Source organism: Triticum aestivum, chromosome 7D (genome assembly GCF_018294505.1).
Source record: "Triticum aestivum cultivar Chinese Spring chromosome 7D, IWGSC CS RefSeq v2.1, whole genome shotgun sequence".
Classification (NCBI taxonomy): Eukaryota; Viridiplantae; Streptophyta; class Magnoliopsida; order Poales; family Poaceae; genus Triticum; species Triticum aestivum.
The window spans coordinates 185254570-185270396 of NC_057814.1; positions in this window are offsets into that span (position 1 = coordinate 185254570).

The window sequence follows — 15827 nt, forward strand, 5'->3', positions numbered from 1 at the left end:
TGCTTTCGGTGCAAAAAGTAAGTGCTACAATGACATGAAAAAGTAGTTTTCATCATGGTCAAAGGGTAGCTTTCCTGGCTCAGCAAAGTCTTCAACTCTTCTGGTCCTTTTCCAAGCACTCTGTCTACTCGTCAACTAACGTCAAAAGCAATCACAATAAGCAACACAACAAGGCAGAAAATAAACTGCTCTAAAAATAGGAATGCCACTTTTCTAGAACATATCTGGATATATGAAAAATAACCAAAGTGGTTCTATTGGATTTGGATTAATGAGGATTTTTGAGCATTTCAATTCGGTGGAATCAAGGGAATAATGACTCTGCAAGAAGTTTACAGAATGCCTTTTTATAAAATGAGTGAAATCACTCATTAAATCGGGTATGATTTTAGAAACATTTAGAAATTGGTTCACTGGATTTTGATCCCAAATGAATATTCTAGACATTTCCTAACTTGACTTGTGTGAATAAATGACCTATTCAATGGATCCAGTGAAAACTAGGCATAGTAAAAATGTTCACTATAGCTTTGCTAAATAGAGAATGATTTATGAAGAATATAGGTATTTGAACCATCTCATTTGGATTTGAAATGAGTGCTATGGAAATGTTTGAATCTACCAGAAAAAATAAAAAGAAAGGGGGCTATACCACTCGGGCCAAAATGGCCAGGCTCTGATTCAACAGCGCGCTGGGAGCAAAATAACCGCTGGGCCGGCCCAGCAGCTCAGCCCCGCGGAGGGAGCCACCGACGTTGAAGTGTTGGGTAACGCAGTAATTTCAAAAAAATTCCTATGCACACGCAAGATCCATCTAGGTGATGCATAGCAACGAGAGGGGAGAGTGTTGTCTACGTACCCTCGTAGACCGAAAAGCAGAAGCATTATGACAACGCGGTTGATGTAGTCGTACGTCTCCATGATCCGACCGATCCTAGCACGGAAGGTACGACACCTCCGCGATCTGCACACGTTCAGCTCGGTGACGTCCCTCGTACTCTTGATCCAGCTGAGGCCGAGGGAGAGTTTCGTCAGCACGACGGCGTGGTGATGGTGATGATGAAGCTTGCTACCTCTTGAGCATGCGTTGGTTTTCCCTTGAAGAGGAAAGGGTGATGTAGCAAAGCAGCGTAAGTATTTCCCTCAGTTTTTGAGAACCAAGGTATCAATCCAGTAGGAGGCCACATGCAAGTCCCTCGTACCTACACAAACAAATAAGAACCTTGCAACCAACGCGATAAAGGGGTTGTCAATCCCTTCACGACCACTTTCAAAAGTGAGATCTGATAGAGATGATAAGATAATATTTTTGGTATTTTTATGATAAATATTGAAAGTAAAAAACGCAAAGTAAAATAGATGCAAATTTATATGATGGAGAATAGACCCGGGGGCCATAGGTTTCACTAGTGGCTTCTCTCAAGATAGCATAAGTATTACGGTGGGTGAACAAATTACTGTCGAGCAATTGATAGAATTGAGCATAGTTATGAGAATATCTAGGCATGATCATGTATATATGCCTCACGTCCGCAACAAGTAGATCGACTCCTGCCTGCATCTACTACTATTACTCCACACATCGACCGCTACCCAGCATGCATCTAGAGTATTAAGTTCATAAGAACAAAGTAACGCATTAAGCAAGATGACATGATGTAGAGGGATAAACTCAAGCAATATGATATAAACCCCATCTTTTTATCCTCGATGGCAACAATACAATACGTGTCATTTCCCCTTCTGTCACTGGGATCGAGCACCGCATGATTGAACCCAAAGCTAAGCACTTCTCCCATTGTAAGAAAGATCAATCTAGTAGGCCAAACCAAACTAATAATTCAAAGAGACTTGCAAATATAACCAATCATACATAAAAGAATTCAGAGAAGATTCAAATATTGTTTATAGATAATCTTGATCATAAACCCACAATTCATCGGATCTCGACAAACACACCGCAAAAAGAGTTACATCGAATAGATCTCCAAGAAGATCGAGGAGAACTTTGTATTGAGATCCAAAGAGAGAGAAGAAGCCATCTAGCTAATAACTATGGACCCGAAGGTCTGAGGTAAACTACTCACACATCATCGGAGAGGCTATGGTGTTGGTGTAGAAGCCCTTCGTGATCGATGCCCCCTCCGGCGGAGCGCCGGAAAAGGCCCCAAGATGGGATTTCACGGGTATAGAAGGTTGCGGTGGTGGAAATAGGGTTTCGTGGTGCTCCTAGATGGTTTCGGGGTACGTGGGTATATATAGGAGGAAGAAGTAGGTAGGTGGAGCCACGAGGGGCCCACGAGTGTGGGGGGCGCGCCCAGGGGGGCAGGCGCGCCTCCCTGCCTCGTGGCCTCCTCGTTGGTTTCTTGACGTCCACTCCAAGTCCTCTGGATCACGTTTGTTCCAAAAATCACGCTCCCGAAGGTTTCATTCCGTTTGGACTCCGTTTGGTATTCCTTTTCTGCGAAACACCGAAATAGGCAAAAAAACAGCAACTTGCACTGGGCCTTGGGTTAGTAGGTTAGTCCCAAAAATAATATAAAAGTGTCTAATAAAGCCCATTAAACATCCAAAACAGAATATATAATAGCATGGAGCATTCAAAAATTATAGATACAGTGGAGACGTATCAAAGCTACCGGCGCAGGGCTTCGCCTAAGCACTGCAACGATATGACCGAGGTGGAAATCTGTGGAGGGGGGCACCGCACACGGCTAAGACAATTGTCACCTTGTGTGTCCTAGGGTGCCCCCTGCCCCCGTATATAAAGGAGCAAGGGGAGGCCGGCCGGCCCTCATAGGCGCGCCAAGGGGGGAGGAATCCTCCTCCTAGTAGGAGTAGGACTCCCCCCTTTCCTAGTCCTACTAGGAGAAGAAGGAAGGAGGGGGAAAGAGAAGGAAGGAGGGGGCGGCGCCCCTCCCCCTAGTCCAATTCGGACTAGGCCCATGGGGGGGGGGCGCGGCCAGCCCTTGGCAACCCCTCTCTCTTTCCCCTAGGCCTAGTAAGGCCCATTACTTCTCCGGTGGTTCCGATAACCTTTCCAGCACTCCGACATTTATCCGGTGACCCCCGGAACTCATCCGGTGTCCGAATAACATCGTCCAATATATCATTCTTTATGTCTCAACCATTTCGATACTCCTCGTCATGTCTCTGATCACATTCAGGACTCCGAACTACCTTCGGTACATCAAAACACATAAACTCATAATATCGATCGTCATCGAACGTTAAGCGTGTGGACCCTACGGGTTCGAGAACTATGTAGACATGACCGAGACTCATCTCCGGTCAATAACCAATAGCGGAACCTGGATGCTCATATTGGCTCCCACATATTCTACGAAGATCTTTATCGGTCAAACTGCATAACAACATACGTCTGTTCCCTTTGTCATCGGTATGTTACTTGCTCGAGATTCGATCGTTGGTATATCGATACCTAGTTCAATCTCGTTACCGGCAAGTCTCTTTACTCGTTCCATAATGCATCATCCCGCAACTAACTCATTAGTCACATTGCTTGCAAGGCTTATAGTGATGTGCATTACCGAGAGGGCCCAGAGATACCTCTCCGACAATCAGAGTGACAAATCCTAATCTCGATCTATGACAACTCAACAAACACCATCGGAGACACCTGTAGAGAATCTTTATAATCACCCAGTTATGTTGTGACGTTTGATAGCACACTAAGTGTTCCTCCGGTATTTGGGAGTTGCATAATCTCATAGTCATAGGAACATGTATAAGTCATGAAGAAAGCAATAGCAACAAACTAAACAATCATCGTGCTAAGCTAACGGATGGGTCAAGTCAATCACATCATTCTCTAATGATGTGATCCCGTTAATCAAATGACAACTCATGTCTATGGCTAGGAAACTTAACCATCTTTGATTAATGAGCTAGTCAAGTAGAGGCATACTAGTGACACTCTGTTTGTCTATGTATTCACACATGTACTAAGTTTCCGGTTAATACAATTCTAGCATGAATAATAAACTTTTATCATGATATAAGGAAATATAAATAACAACTTTATTATTGCCTCTAGGGCATATTTCCTTCAGTCTCCCACTTGCACTAGAGTCAATAATCTAGTTCACATCGTCATGTGATTTCACACCAATAGTTCACATCTTTATGTGATTAGTTCACATCTCCATGTGACTAATACCCAAAGGGTTTACTAGAGTCAATAATCTAGTTCACATCGCTATGTGATTAACACCCAAAGAGTGATCATGTTTTCTTGTGAGAGAAGTTTAGTCAACTGGTTTGCCACATTGAGAGCCGTATGTATTTTGCAAATTTTCTAAGTCTACAATGCTCTGCACGGAGCTACTCTAGCTAATCGCTCCCACTTTCAATATGTATCTAGATCGAGACTTAGAGTCATCCAGATCATATCAAAGCTTGCATCGACATAACTCTTTATGACGAACTCTTTGTCACCTCCATAACTGAGAAACATTCCCTTATTCCACTAAGGATAATTTTGACCGCTGTTCAGTGATCCACTCCAGGATCACTATTGTACTCTCTTGCCAAACTCATGGTGAGGTACACAATAGGTGTGGTGCACAGCATAGCATACTTTATAGAACCTATGACTGAGGTATAGGGAATGACTTTTCATTCTGTTTCTATTTTCTGCCCTGGTCGGGTTTTGAGTCTTTACTCAACTTCACACCTTGCAACACATGCAAGAACTCCTTCTTTGACTGTTCCATTTTGAACTACTTCAAAAACTTGTCAAGGTATGTGATCATTGAAATTTTTTATCAAGCGTCTTGATCTATCTCTATAGATCTTGATGCTCAATATGTAAGCAGCTTCACCGAGGTCTTTCTTTGAAAAACTCCTTTCAAACACTCCTTTATGCTTTCCAGAAAATTCTACATTATTTCTGATCAACAATATGTCATTCACATATACTTATCAGAAATGTTGTAGTGCTCCCACTCACTTTCTTGTAAATACAGGCTTCACCGCAAGTCTGTATAAAACTATATGCTTTGATCAACTTATCAAAGCGTATATTCCAACTCCGAGATGTTTGTACCAGTCCATAGATGGATCGCTGGTGCTTGCACACTTTGTTAGCACCTTTAGGATTGACAAAACCTCTTGGTTGCATTATATACAACTCTTCTTTAAAGAATCCATTAAGGAATGCAGTTTTGACATCCATTTGCCAGATTTCATAAAATTGCGGCAATTGCTAACATGATTCGGACAGACTTAAGCATCGCTACGAGTGAGAAAATCTCATCGTAGTCAACACCTTGAACTTGTCGAAAACTTTTTACGACAATTCGAGCTTTGTAGATAGTAACACTACTATCAGCGTCCGTCTTCCTCTTGAAGATCCATTTATTCTCAATGGCTCGCCGATCATCGGGCAAGTCAATCAAAGTCCATACTTTGTTCTCATACATGAATCCCATCTCAGATTTCATGGCCTTAAGCCATTTTGCGGAATCTGGGCTCATCATTGCTTCCTCATAGTTTGTAGGTTCGTCATGGTCTAGTAACATGACTTCCAGAAAGGATTACCGTACCAATCTGGTGCGGACCATACTCTGGTTGACCTATGAGGTTCGGTAGTGACTTGATCTGAAGTTTCATGATCATCATCATTAACTTCCTCACTAATCGATGTAGGCATCACTGGAACTGATTTCTGTGATGAACTAATTTCCAATTCGGGAGAAGGTACAATTACCTTATCAAGGTCTACTTTCCTCCCACTCACTTCTTTCGAGAGAAACTCCTTCTCTAGAAAGGATCCATTCTTAGCAACGAATATCTTGCCTTCGGATCTATGATAGAAGGTGTACCCAACAGTTACTTTTGGGTATCCTATGAAGACGCATTTCTCCGATTTGGGTCCGAGCTTATCAGGTTGAAACTTTTTCACATAAGCATCGCGGCCCTAAACTTTAAGAAATGACAACTTAAGGTTTCATGCCAAACCACAGTTCATACGGTGTCGTCTCAACAGATTTAGATGGTGCCCTATTTAACGTGAATGCAGCTGTCTCTAATGCATAAGCCCAAAACAATAGTGGTAAATTGGTAAGAGACATCATAGATCGCACCATATCTAATAAAGTATGGTTATGACGTTCGGACACACCATTACGCTGTGGTGTTCAGGTGGCATGAGTTGCGAAACTATTTCACATTGTTTCAAATGAAGACCAAACTCGTAACTCAAATATTTGCCTCCACGATCAGATCGTAGAAACTTTATTTTCTTGTTATGATGATTTTCCACTTCACTCTGAAATTCTTTGAACTTTTCAAATGATTCAGACTTTATGTTTCATCAAGAAGATATACCCATATATGCTCAAATCATCTGTGAAGGTTAGAAAATAACGATACCCGCCGCGAGCCTCAACACTCATCGGACCGCATACATCAGTATGTATTATTTCCAACAAGTCTGTTGCTCGCTCCATTGTTTCGGAGAACGGAGTCTTAGTCATCTTGCCCATGAGGCATGGTTCGCAAGCATCAAGTGATTCATAATCAAATGATTCCAAAAGCCCATCAGCATGGAGTTTCTTTATGCGCTGTACACCAATATGACCTAAACGGCAGTGCCACAAATATGTTGCACTATCATTATCAACTTTGCATCTTTTGGCATCAATATTATGAATATGTGTATCATTATGATCGAGATTCAATAAACCATTTATATTAAGTGTATGACCATAGAAGGTTTTATTCATGTAAACAGAACACCAATTATTCTTTGACTTAAATGAATAACCGTATCGCAATAAACATGATCCAATCATATTCATGCTCAACGCAAACACCAAAGAACATTTATTTTGGTCCAACACTAATCTCGAAGGTAGAGGGAGTGTGCGATGGTGATCTTATCAACCTTGGAATCATTTCCAACACACATCGTCACTTTGCCCATAACTAGTCTGTGTTCATTCTGCAACTCCTATTTTTAGTTACTACTCTTAGCAACTAAACAAGTATCAAATACTGAGGGGTTTCTATAAACACTAGTAAAGTACACATCAATAACATGTATATCAAATATACTTTTGTTCACTTTGCCATCCTTCTTATCCGCCAAGTATCTAGGGCAGTTCCACTTCCAGTGACCATTTCCTTTGTAGTAGAAGCACTCAGTTTCAGGCTTGGGTCTATCTTTGGGCTTCTTCATGGGAGTGGCAACTTGCTTGCCATTCTTCTTGAAGTTCCCTTTATTTCCCTTGCCCTTTTACTTGAAACTAGTGGTTGTTGTCAACCATCAACATCTGATGCTTTTCCTGATTTCTACCTTCTTCGATTTCAGCATCATGAAGAGCTCGGGAATCATTTTCGTCATCCCTTGCATATCATAGTTCATCACGAAGTTCCAGTAACTTGGTGATAGTGACTAGAGAACTCTGTCAATCACTATTTTATCTGGAAGATTAACTCCCACTTGATTCAAGCGATTGTAGTACACATACAATCTGAACACATGCTCACTGGTTGAGCTATTCTCCTCCATCTTGTAGGCAAAGTACTGTCAGAGGTCTCATACCTCTCGACACGGGCATGAGTATGAAATACCAATTTCAACTCTTAGAACATCTTATATGCTCCATGGCGTTCAAAACGTTTGTGAAGTCCCGGTTCTAAGCCGTAAAGCATGGTGCACTAAACTATTAAGTAGTCATCATACCGAGCTTTGTCAAACGTTCATAATTCTTTTGTGCATCTGCTCCTGCAATAGGTCTGTCACTTAGCGGTGCATCAAGGACATAATTCTTTTGTGCAGCAATGAGGATAATCCTCAGATCACGGACCAAGTACGCATCATTGCTACTATCATCTTTCAACTTATTTTCTCTAGGAACATATCAAAAATAAACTGGAAGCTACGTTGCAAGCTATTGATCTACAACATAGATATGCAAATACTATCAGGACTAGGTTCATGATAAATTGAAGTTCAATTAATCATATTACTTAAGAACTCCCACTTAGATAGACATCCCTCGAGTCATCTAAATGATCACGTGATCCATATCAACTAAACCATGTCCGATCATCACGTGAGATGGAGCAGCTTTCAATGGTGAACATCACTATGTTGATCATATCTACTATATGATTCATGCTCGACCTTTCGGTCTCAGTGTTCTGAGGCCATATCTGCATATGCTAGGCTTGTCAAGTTTAACCCGAGTATTCTGCATGTGCAAAACTGGCTTGCACCCGTTGTATGTGAACATAGAGCTTATCACACCCGATCATCACATGGTGTCTCGGCACGAAGAACTGTAGCAATGGTGCATACTCAGGTAGAACACTTATACCTTGAAATTTAGTGAGGGATCATCTTATAATGCTACCGCCGTACTAAGCAAAATAAGATGCATAAAGGATAAACATCACATGCAATCAACATAAGTGATATGATATGGCCATCATTATCTTGTGCCTTTGATCTCCATCTCCAAAGCACCATCTTGATCACCATAGTCACCGGCTTGACGCCTTGATCTCCATTGAAGCATCGTTGTTGTCTCGCCAACTATTGCTATCACGACTATCGCTACCGCTTAGTGATAAAGTAAAGCAATTACATGGCGATTGCATTCCATACAATAAAGCGACAACCATATGGCTCCTGCCAGTTGCCGATAACAGTGTTACAAAACATGATCATCTCATACAACAATTTATATAATCACGTCTTGACCATATCACATCACAACATGCCCTGCAAAAACAAGTTAGACATCCTCTACTTTGTTGTTGCAAGTTTTACGTGGCTGCTACGGGCTTAGCAAGAACCGTTCTTACCTACGCATCAAACACCACAATGATTTTTCATCAAGTTTGCTATTTTAACCTTCAACAAGGACCGGGCGTAGTCACACTCGATTCAACTAAAGTTGGAGAAACTGACACCCACTAGCCACCTGTGTGCGAAGCACGTCGGTAGAACCATTCTTGCCTAAGCGTACGCGTAATGTCGGTGTGAGCCGCTTCATCCAACAATACCGCCGAATCAAAGTATGACATGCTGGTAAGCAGTATGACTATTATCGCCCACAACTCTTTGTGTTCTACTCGTGCATATAACATCTACGCATAGACCTGGCTCTGATGCCACTGTTGGGTAACATAGTATTTCAAAAAAACTCCTACGCACACGCAAGATCCATCTAGGTGATGCATAGCAACGAGAGGGGAGAGTGTTCTCTACGTACCCTTGTAGACCAAAAAGCGGAAGCGTTATGACAACGCGGTTGATGTAGTCGTACATCTTCACGATTCGACCGATCCTAGCATCGAAGGTATGACACCTCCGCGGTCTGCACACGTTCAGCTCGGTGACGTCCCTCGTACTCTTGATCCAGCTGAGGCCGAGGGAGAGTTTCGTCAGCACGACGGCGTGGTGACGGTGATGATGAAGCTACTGGTGCAGGGCTTCACGTAAGCACTGCAACGATATGACCGAGGTGGAAATCTGTGGAGGGGGGCACCGCACACGGCTAAGACAATTGTCAACTTGTGTGTCCTAGGGTGCCCCCTGCCCCCGTATATAAAGGAGCAAGGGGGAGGCCGGCCGACCCTCATAGGCGCGCCAAGGGGGGAGGAATCCTCCTCCTAGTAGGAGTAGGACTCCCCCCTTTCCTAGTCCTACTAGGAGAAGAAGGAAGGAGGGGGAAAGAGAAGGAAGGAGGGGGCGCCGCCCCTCCCCCTAGTCCAATTCGGACTAGGCCCATGGGGGGGAGGGCGGCCAGCCCTTGGCAACCCCTCTCTCTTTCCCCTAGGCCTAGTAAGGCCCATTACTTCTCCGGTGGTTCCGGTAACCTTTCCAGCACTCCGACATTTATCCGGTGACCCCCGGAACTCATCCGGTGTCCGAATAACATCGTCCAATATATCATTCTTTATGTCTCGACCATTTCGATACTCCTCGTCATGTCTCTGATCACATCCAGGACTCCGAACTACCTTTGGTACATCAAAACACATAAACTCATAATATCGATCGTCATCGAACGTTAAGCGTGCGGACCCTACGGGTTCGAGAACTATGTAGACATGACCGAGACTCATCTCCGATCAATAACCAATAGCGGAACCTGGATGCTCATATTGGCTCCCACATATTCTACGAAGATCTTTATCGGTCAAACCGCATAACAACATACATTTGTTCCCTTTGTCATCGGTATGTTACTTGCGCGAGAATTGATCATCGGTATCTCGATACCTAGTTCAATCTCATTACCGGCAAGTCTCTTTACTCGTTCCGTAATGCATCGTCCCGCAACTAACTCATTAGTCCCTCTCAACCCTGTCCCGTTCCTCCCCCCGGGCTTCGCCGTCGAACCTGGACCGGTGGATCGTGTGGTCCGCAGCGGAATGGTGGTGCGTCCAGTTCCTCCCCTCAACCATGATTTCTTGGCGATTGCAGAGGCGAGCCACTATGTGCCACTCCATCGACAGGCCACCATCCGCAACATCATACAAGGTCTGCTCCATGAATCTCAGCTTTTCGCGATTGAATCTAGTGATCATTCGTTTGGTGTTGGACTATTTGGATTTCTTGATGAGTTCATGAGAGATACTGCTGTTGCAACGCCACTTGAGCTTGAGGAGGAAGATCTCCTAATCACTTTTGTGCCTCACAATGCTGCACTTAATTGACGCACTACCACTTATGGTCCAGAACTCTGGTTGATGTATTTTGGCTTCCCTTATGATTACCAAACAGAGCACTACATCAACAAGTCACTAGGGGGGTTTGGATCTCTTGTCTCGTGGTACAATCCTAGACAGGATAGAACATACACCATGATTCGTGCCCGAGTTATTCATATGCAGCTCATTCCCAAAAGCTTTGTGGTTTATCAGTTAGGCGGAGCTAGGGATTATTAGACAGTTCAAGTCGCAATTCTCAGGAGTAATGATTGGAATGCTCTATTGCCTGAAGTTCCTCCTGCAGGTGAAGAACCCCCGCCGCCCGATGGCAACCCCACCCACAATTTGGGCCTGATCTCACAGCTGAGCAACTGTATCAACAACAAGTTCATAACTGGCTTGTGCAAAATGCTGCTCCACCAAATGCCACCCCGGCAAATCAACCCATGGATGATGATGAGATTCAGATTGCTGATGGGTGGGGCGCTTGGCCTGCGCCTCCACCCCCTCCGCTCCCTCCCCATCTAATGAACTTCCAAGCATGGCTGGCTGCTCAAGGACTCACCGTGCAACATGGTATAACACCTGAGAACAATGTAGTTGATAACACTGCTGATGCCTGGAATGATTCGATAACTGTCTCTGATGATGCTAGCTCAGATGACTCTGCTATGCAGATTGTGATGCTAGATGTTCTGATTCCTGTGGCTCAAAACCACCAGCCAGTTGTCGAAGAGATCTCCCTCACGGTTGGGTTACATGAACATGGATTGCATTTTGGATTGACTGCCCAAGGTGAGGAACTTGTGCACCTGCTTCTCACAGACCCAGTGCCACGCCAGCAGCTTAACAACTTCATATTCAATGCTCTGCAACCAATGCTGGCCTCAATTGGACCCTGGAATGGTGGATATGGTATGAGACATGAACACCTGCAAGTCCATGTGCTTATATAGCAAAGTGCATCAGGTATTCAGTTTGATCAAGTTTCTACCACAGGCACAATTGTCAGATCTTCGGCTATCATTGAAGAACTCTGTGACATGGACATTGATACACCCCAAGTACAGCAAAATCCTGAACCAAGCATGAATTCTGAATTGATTGCGGTGTCTGATATTTCTGCCCATGTTCCCATCATACTTGAGAACACCACATCTCCTGCAAGGAACACCAGTGATGTCTCCATGCTATTTGCACCCGAGGCATTGTTGCTGGCTATCGAAGGACCTGCTGAACCAGAGACAGTTCAATCTTCAGAATGGCAGCTCCTCCTCTCCCCTGGCACCGGCTTCTTCTAGAGGTCAAGGGAGGCGCAAGGATAAAGCTCCTATTGACATATCCAACTTGCGCCGCAGCACTAGATCCAACAGGTACGATGGCTTTAAAATCTCTCAGCCAACTGACAGCCGGGCTGTTAAATCCAAGGTCAAAGATAGAGTCATTCCCTCTGCTCTGAAAGCCATTGCTCCCAACAACAGTGCTGATACTGCAAATGCTGCTCCTCGCATTGGGACTGACAACACTGAAGGTGCTCCTGCTATCCCTCCATCGACCACTATTGCTACGATGCAGGCCATTGGAGTTCAACTCTGTGCAATACCTGCGGAAGAACTCACAGCAGATGCTCTTAACCAGGACAGGGGAGGGGCGTCGAATGCTTCTTCTTAATTTCCCTTGTTTTCGCTCTTAATTAATAATTGTGCTTTTGAACACTTGGAATGTCCTATGCTGGAACGTACGAGGGCTTAATGCCCCAGACAAACATCTGCCCTATCGAATGTAATTGCGTCTAGTGGTTGTGCTATTATATGTTTGCAAGAGACAAAGATGCCCACTTTTGATTTTGCTATGCTCCGGTCCATTTTCCCATGGAGTTTTGATAAATTTGCATATGTACCTTCGCAAGGGGCTTCTGGGGGGATTGTCACGATTTGGAATAGCGCTATATTCTCGGGAGATGTTATATTTTCTAAATCTTTTGCACTAGGCATTCAGTTCACCTCTAAGCAATCGTCGTAGAAATGGGGCTTAATTAATATTTATGGGCCGTGCCAAGGAGATGCTAGAGAAAATTACACACAATGGTTATTTGATCTCACTATTCCTTCGGATGAGGATTGGCTACTCCTAGGGGATTTTAACTACATTCGTTTGCCGGACAATCGTATCAAACCTGGGGGTAACACTCAAGACATGTTCACTTTCAATGATTTCATCCGCGACCAGGAACTAATTGAACTACCTATTAAGGGCCGAGCGTACACCTAGAGCAACATGCAAAAAGCCCCCCTTCTTGAGCAGCTAGATTGGTTCTTTACCACGATGAACTGGATGCACAATTATCCCAACACGATGGTTAAACCCCTGGGACGCCCTATCTCCGATCATGTGCCTTGCAACGTTGTCATTCAAACCAGCATTCCTAAAATTAAGCTATTTCGATTTGAACAATTTTGGATTGCTCATCCAGGGTTTATGGATGTGGTTTCAACTGCATGGGCTAAACCCGTCAAATTTGGAAAGCACACCAATGCAGCTGCTGTCCTATGCCAAAAACTCAAATCAGTCAGATATGCATTAAGTAGATGGAGCAAAAACATATCCCGCTTGACAGTAGCCATTGAAAATACCAACAAAACTCTCCTTGAATTGGACACTCTTGAAGAACAAAGGGCTTTGACCACACCAGAGGCGAATTTTAGAACAATTCTAAAGAAACACCTCCTGAGACTTTTGTCCTATCAAAAGGAATACTGGAAGAAGCGATGCACGATTCGTTGGATCAGGTTTGGCGATGAAAACACGAATTTTTTCAGGCAGTTGCTACGGAGAGATACATGAAAAACTATCTTGCTAATCTTAAAACCTCATATGGCACTATGGTCGATGATCACAATGGGAAAGAATCCATACTGTTCAACGCTTTCAGTGATAGACTGGGCAAATCAACCCCACATGAAATGAAATTTGATCTAGAGAGCCTTATAGACAAGGATACGGACTTGGACCAGTTGACTGCACCATTCGTCAATGCTGAAATTGACAAAGTGATACAGGAAATGCCACCTGACAAGGCGCCCGGCCCGGACGGCTTTAATGGCGTTTTCCTTAAAGCTTGTTGGCCAATTATCCGGTGTGACTTTTATCGTCTCTGCGCATAATTCCATGATGGTTCTTTAAACATCGACAACTTGAATTATGGGCATATCACTTTGATCCCAAAAACAAACTCCTCGGAAACGGTCAACGACTACCGCCCAATTACACTGCTCAATTGCTGTCTGAAGATAATAACCAAATTATTGGCTAACCGTCTCCAGAGAGTCATTACCAGATTAGTGCACCGCAACCAATACGGGTTTATCAAGGGGAGATCAATTCACGATTGCCTCGTGTGGGCGTTCGAATTTATTCATCAATGCCAGGCCTCCAAACGAGATATAGTTCTCCTCAAACTTGACTTTGCCAAAGCATTTGACACGATCGACCATGAAGCCATGATACCTGTCATGCAACACATGGGTTTCAACTCCAAATGGATCAAATGGATTAGATGCATCTTTGGCTCTGGCAAGTCATCGGTCCTGCTTAATGGAGTCCCTGGACGACAATTTCCGTGCAAATGTGGTGTCAGGCAAGGCGACCCGCTATCCCCCCTAATTTTCGTCCTTGCTGCTGAACTGCTTCAGGCTGTGATCGATGATGCTATGAGAAAACAACTACTTAAACATCCACTGGATGACGCCAACCGAGGGGATTTTCCCGTCATACAGTATGCCGATGACACGTTAATCATAATGCCGGCCTGCCCTACTCAAGCCCAAACAATGAAGAACTTCCTCACTGACTATGCGACATCTATTGGCCTACGTATCAACTTTCAAAAATCTACGCTAGTGCCGATCAATGCCGCACTTGTTCTATGCCAACATATTGCATCAATCTTTGGCTGCTCAGTGGCAACTATGCCTTTCACATACCTCGGTCTACCCTTGGGAACCACAAAACCAACAGTGCATGATCTAGCACCTATGGTGTGCAAAGCCGAACACAAAGTGTCAGCCACAATGTTGCTCATGTCTCATGCTGGTAAGATTGCCCTGATCAATTCAATAGTCACGTCGCTGGTTATCTTCACAATGGGCACGCTCAAGTTACATCCCAAGATTATCGAGAAGATAGACAAGATCAGACGCACGTGTCTTTGGAGAAAACAAACAAAGGACGGGATCAAATGCAACTCCCTGGTCGCGTGGGACAAAATTTTCCGTCCCAAAAAACATGGAGGACTGGGAGTAATTGATTTGCGTGTACAAAATGATGCCATGTTGATGAAATTCCTACACAAATTTTACAACCGACAAGACGTTCCTTGGGTACAAATGATCTGGGACACGTACTATGGCAACAATATCCCACATGCAGTGGACCCCTGCGGCTCCTTTTGGTGGCGTGAAGTCATGCAGCTTAGCCCCATTTTTCGAGGGATTACCACGGTGCAAATTGGGAACAACGACACGACCCTATTCTGGAAGGACTGCTGGAATCATTCTATACTCGCTGAAACCTACCCCCGATCCTACTCATACACAACAAAGGAAGATATCTCAACGCAGCAATTTCTATAGATCACAGACCTGAGTATGGCGTTTCAATTACCACTATCGATCGAAGCACATGACGAAGTACGAGAGATGCAAAGGGCAACAAGGGATGTTAGCCTAGCGAACAGCGACCGTGATGTTTGGTCCTATGTATGGGGGAAGGCTGAATTCAAAACCAAAGACTACTATACTTTCTACTTCAGAGAGGTTCGAGCCCATCAAGCGTATAAATGGCTATGGAAGTTTGTCAGTACACCCAAACTCAAAACATTTGGCTGGTTCCTTCTCTCAGACAGGCTGAACACTAGAAACATGCTCAAAAGAAGGCACTATAATATAGGGGCTAACTTCACGTGTCTCTTGTGTAACGATCGAACAAAAGAAACATTGGAGCACCTGTTCTTCCACTGCGAGTTCTCCGAAGCATGCTGGAGGACACTGAGAATCTCATGGTCTGCTCATGAAGATCGCCTGAAACTATTGGAGGTGGCAAAGCACAAATATGACGGTGGCTTGTTCATGGACACG